General features: G+C 39.1%; 1 long non-coding RNA gene across 1 annotated transcript in view; it reads right to left on the bottom strand.

Moving 5' to 3' along the window:
* Positions 1-1087: 1087 nt before the first annotated feature.
* LOC113839263 overlaps positions 1088-6000 on the bottom strand; it is a 101532-nt gene continuing 96619 nt past the window's right edge. Inside the window, exons 6-7 of the long non-coding RNA XR_004772439.1 lie at positions 1894-2020; positions 1088-1283 (exon numbers count right to left, since the gene is read on the bottom strand). This is a non-coding gene — a long non-coding RNA (uncharacterized LOC113839263). The remainder of the gene's footprint in view (positions 1284-1893; positions 2021-6000) is intronic.

Raw genomic sequence — 6000 nt, 5'->3', positions numbered from 1 at the left:
TTAAGTTCTATGCATAAAGAATTTCAATACAATAATAATGTATTAATGCTCTATCGATTTCCCACATTGACTTGATCTGTTCATCAGTAGACGGCCCTTGTGCTGCTTTCTATGGTTGGATACTGGATTTGTGCACCTTCTAAACTCAATGCTTTCTGGAAAACTTGCCAGCTGAATAAAACAGACACCTATTTGCAGTCAAAAGGAAATCTAGCCTGGTATGGTGGTGGACGTACTTGTAAATCCAGCTTTCCAACAGGTTGGAATAGACCATGTCCCAAAACAAAACAGAAACACCAGACAAGTCAGGAAAGACCTCTGCCTTGTTCAGTAGTACTGCAGTTACCTTCTTGTGAGGCCCAGATTTCAGTGGTTGAAAAGTACATTGCTCTTTTAACCGTCCTCTCTGCCAGTCACCAATTCTAGAATTCATGTAATATGTAGATTGTCATCTAGTTACTAGATTCTTGCTATTGAATGATAATAACCATTTGCCAAACCTACCAAGACAGTAACAAGAAGAGAGGACAAATGCTTATTTCTTGATTTAGCAGGGAATTAAATTTGTATCAACTCTATGAACACATACACACTTCAGAGTCATAGTCCAAACACCAGGCAGATTGCAGAATAAGAGAGGTTCTATTTAAATCCTCTGTAAAGAGGTTTATTTTTAAGATTCCATCATATATGACCCTATGAGATGAAATCTGAAAGACTCCCAGAAATTATACCATAAAAGTGTAATATGGAAGATACCATCAAGCTCACCACGGGAAACTCTTCGTTTTATATGAAGCCAAATATAGCAGTGATTTTCCATCACATCAAATGGCCAGGCTCCGTAAATCATCTTTAGGAGTAAGGAGATTAACCAACTAATAGCATCCTACATCTTACCGAAAGGTAGGACATGATACAATTTAATGATTTTTCAAGGCAACTTACTGAGAAGTTATTTCAGATGTTCTCATCTCAGAGACGAAAGACCGTAAATCCAAATCTGTCATCCCAGGAGCTGCTATGCTACTGAAATGGATGAGTTTGTCAGCGGGAAGATCTTTTTGATAGCTCACCTTACTGAGTACTCCTTACTGAGTACTCCTCGGAGGTGAACCGTGGTTTTGTTCAGTAATGCATAGACCTTTTCACAGTCTTGCCCTGCTTCATATGAGGAAAACTGGATAACGTCTCTCACATTCAGCTTCTATCTGCATGTTCAATGCTGACTCTCAGTGGGATTTTATCTTGAAGCCACAGAGGAATAGCTTTTGGTTTCTGCCCTGTAAGAAATTCATAATAAGACATCCGACTGTTGCTGCTAAATGTGTGCCGCTCAGAGATGACAATACTGGCATCTGTTTCAAAATGCTGTTTTGTCTCTCCAACGATATTCACATTTGGCAATAGGAAGGAATAAGGATAATTCACTTATCTCGTTTGTCTAATAAATGATTCAGTCCATGTAGCAAATGCTAAGCAAACAGTTTCCTGGTTCCTGGGGCAGCAGGGAGACTGTTTATACTCAATGAATTTATACTCAATGAATCTGAGAATGTATTATTTCTTACTTTTTAAATATTTGTACTCACTGGGCCTCTGTTATACCTTTGGAATCCTGTGTGTGCATTTGGTGGATAGAACCTAAAGTATTTCTGGAACAAAAAAAAAGTGAAGGAAACTAGGAGATGAGTTTCTTAGGCTTGCAGTTCTGCCTGTGATATTGGGAGCATAAAAGGTGTGGAAATAAATACTGATTATATGCATATGTGTGCATGCAAAATATATATTTACACACACACACACACACACACACACACACACACACACACACGCACAAGAACACATGTGACAATCAGGCAGAAAGTTTCCCATTGCTTCCTGTCACCTGACCTGGCCTGTGACACGCCCTGCATAGAGTGCTTCCCGCATGGAATAATGTAGAAGTTCTTGCTTGGAGTGTGCCAGCACACTTGGTTTTACTCTCTCAGTGTTGTCGCAATTATTCAGCAGGGTATACCTCAGACAAACAAACAAACAAACAAACAGGATAAAAAGGAAACCAGTTAAGCCTTGAGAGAGTCGCTTTTCCATTTATGGCTTAGATGAGGAAGGCTATTTTTTCCTAAGACATTTCCTAACGCAGCCAGCTGGCTTGTATTTCATACGCCAGTTCCAGGGTGTGCTCTTGTGTTCGCAGCTGAGTCTCTGTTATTTGGCAACATTTCTTGGTTATTTAACCTAAATGGAAACAAACAGAAACCACAGTCGTGTCCCTAGATGAGTGTATAGTCTAGCTTGTTTCATGAGCACTTACTCAGCAGCAAACACTCATACAGATCATCATAGGCAAGGTGAGAATTCTTATCCTTACTTTAGCAAGTCAATAAAAAGACAAGTTAAATATGCACAGCTCCAATCCGCATCTTATTGTTGACATAGAAACACGTAAAAAGGAGTCTAAACATGCTTGCACAGGTTAAGTGTGGAACAGAGGCAAAACCACCCGGAAGTGAAGTCGGGCAAAAGAGATGAGTAAAAGCCGAGGCTGCCGAAGCAGGTACTCGGCTTGTTCCCAGACTTGTGCTCTTACTTCTGTCTTCTTGTAGTTCTGGGGAATTCAACCACAGGCCTTGTCCATGCTCTGCTACTGCGCTAGACCTCCAACCCCCAAACCCTCTCTAGAAACAAAAAACAAGTCTCCAAAACTCTTGCGCTGGTGCTTCCGACGATATGTCTACGTCCACACCCATTTGAGCCAGTTTTCTTTAAACAGTGGGTAGTTTAGTCCACTAAATCTGTGGTTCCACAAGCATAAAAGCTGCAGGTCACCAATCGGCAGTGGCACACACCTTTAATGCCAGCACTCGGGAAGCAGAGGCAGGTGGATCTCTGTGAGTTGAAGGCCAGCCTGGTCTACAAATCGAGTTCCTGGACAGCTAGGGCTACACACACACACAAAAAAACCTGTCTCAAAACACAAACAAACAAACAAGCTGGAGATTAACTAGTAACTAGGGAGTAAATAACCACTTCCAGGGACACTTCCGTGTCTGAATAGCAAGGAATCTACGTAGTATGAGTGGGACTTGGCTCATACACGGCAGAGGCAGGAATACACGAGGTTCCTACCATTTGCTAAATGTATACATTGGCCACAGGAAACCACTGAGATGATACTTAGTTTAGCCAAGTCCTGCTACTCCAAGACCAATCAAATAAGTGAGGATTCAACGAGAATCTGGGCAACAAAACACCTAATCTGTTTATGTTGGTTCAAAACCACTTTCCCAAAGCAGGGTTCTACACTGTCTCTGCTGTACTTTCGCTGTGAGCCGCCTGCTCCCTGAACGCAGGGACACTATCAAATGCAGGTCCATGCCTTGGAAAAAATATATATATACGAAAGTCAATTAATATATATTAATATATGTATGAAAATAATATATACATGAAAGTCAATTAAATAACCAATGACAAACATTTTAGAGCAAAATTTGTTTCTTGTTTGGAAATGATAACCAAAATGCTTTAAGGACAAAATTTATAGTCTTTGACTTGGCTTTTTTTATAGAATAACCTTCCACCCAAACGTCTAAAGACTGAGTCTGTGTTTCTGTTGAGGATGGATTTTGATGCTAATATGACCATGCCATTGAGATGCTCGTGTCTTTAGCATGGGCCATTATTCATTTGTTCCTGTCCATAATAATAATCAATAATGCTCAATAATCAATAAGACTCATAGCCAGGGGACATATCACATTGTCACATTGCCCCATCAGCTCATCAAAACAGATCTCATTTCTTAATATCTTCATCAACAACTATTGAAGGCTAATTTTCCACATGAGTTTGATAGATTCACTGTGGCCAAATTAACAAATCCAAGCAAGTAAAATAGACAAAAACAAACCTTATTAGGGTGTCACATACATATATACAATTTTAAATATTGAATGAATTATATTATTGAATTTTATTGTCTAACAAAATCATTCCTTGAAGATGAAAAAAAAGCATAATTTAGGAAAGATGTTGTGATTGTGAGTATTATTGTCATAAGTTGTGGTTCCCAAAGGCCTTCCTCCTTGTCCTGGCTTCAGTTACTATCACCATATTTAATATGATTCTGCCTGACTCTCTATGGCCACATTATAGAGTATAAATAGTTTCTCGTGAATTGAAAAATGTAACAGCTATACATTAAGCAGTTATGTTGATTGTGAAGGTCTGAACCACCATGATCTAAAACAACCAAAAATGGGTTAACAAAAACAAAAGGAGATGCCATAAGGCCATGTCACAAAACTAACAGTGTATTTTAATTGAAGGTCTATATTAAGCCTGCCCAGCCCATTCCCTCAAAGGAGTCCATGGCCATAATACACATTTAAGAATCACTCTGAAGGACTGAAGAGATGGCTCAGTGGTTAATAGGACTGTTGTTCTTTCAGAAGACATGGGTTTAGTTCCTAGCAGCCATACATAGACTCACAACGGTCTGTAACTCCAGTTCCAGGGGATATGATGCTCTGTAACACAAAAAATAAGTGACCCAGAGACTGATATTGGGATTCAAGCTTCAAACAGAATATTTGAAAAGCAAAGCAGCTGGTCACTAGCTTCTTATCTCTACCTCAGGCTGAATGGTTTGATCCTGTCTCCATGAGCCTCATATTGTAACCTCTCTTCAGTGTGGCTGGAGAATGAATGTCTCTCTGAGATCTTGCTTCTGGCTTATATACTACCCTAATGTTGGGATTAAAGGTGTGAGCTATAGTGTTCTTTCAGAATGACTCACTTTGTGTAGTCCCGGATGGCCTTGGACCCACAGAGATCTGTCTATCTCTTAATCCTGAGTCCTAGGATTAAAGATGTGTGACACTATGTCCTAGCTTCTGGCTCCTGGGATTAAAGGTGTGTGCTTGGCTTCTAAGGCTTGTGGCTGACTTTGCTTTTCTGAAGCCTCAGTCAAGCTTTAATAAATCATAAATAATACATCACTACAATGCTCTCTATGGAGTCTGTGGGGCCCAGGCATGAACATGGTGCATATACATGCATGCAGACAAAACATTCATATACATAACAGAAACGAGAAAAGGAAGGAAAGAAGGAAGAAAGGAAGGAGAGAGGGAGGGAAGAATGGGGGGGGAGAGGATTGCTGTTAATCTATATCTCCTTTAACTTTTTCAGTGACTATGTCATTATGTAATTATTTTCTTACCATTGGCACTTGGGATTTTCAGATTTAATCATATACTATTTTTTATAATTAACTGTTATGGATCTGCCCATCATCTTCACTAATCAAAAGCAAGAATTATTGATTTTCCTATGGCCTATGGCCTCAGTATCCCTAAAAGTAAACTCAATCATTGGCATCATGTAAACAAAAATCTCAACAATCAAAACACCTGTTTTAGTTGTTTTATTTCTTTAAAAAAATTTTAAACCCAGCAGTGGTGGCACGTGCTTTAATCCCAACACTCAGGGAGGCAGAGGCAGACAGATCTCTGTGAGTTCAAGGCCAGCTTAGCCTACAGAGTTCCAGGATAATCAAAGAAAGCTACACAGAGAAACCCTGTTTCAAAAACCCAAACAAAAATGTTTTTACATATCCATTTAACATTTCATACATTGTTTCCTATTCATTAGTATCATAAAATTTCTTGGCTACATCAAGAAAAATATATAAACAAGTTTAAAGATTTTTCGAAATATAAATTTCATGTCACTGTTTCATAATTCTTAACTTCCTCTGCTCTGAATATGAACCTTATGCAAGTCACATTCACAACCAGTTCTCAAGGAAACATCTTTGCTTGAATGTTAGAGTCTGAGTGTCATCTACTAATAAGATTTGAGTCTACATTATCAAATTTTCTACCAGGAGTCTTGCTCACACAGGTTGTTAATAATCTCTTGTCTGCATGACCTCTTTCTCTTAGTAAACCTTGGGTCCTTCAAGGAGAGAATCCATGAGACAGGCATATT

This window comes from Cricetulus griseus, assembly GCF_003668045.3.
Source record: "Cricetulus griseus strain 17A/GY chromosome 1 unlocalized genomic scaffold, alternate assembly CriGri-PICRH-1.0 chr1_1, whole genome shotgun sequence".
NCBI lineage: Eukaryota > Metazoa > Chordata > Mammalia > Rodentia > Cricetidae > Cricetulus > Cricetulus griseus.
This window is presented reverse-complemented; position numbering and strand designations above follow the sequence as displayed.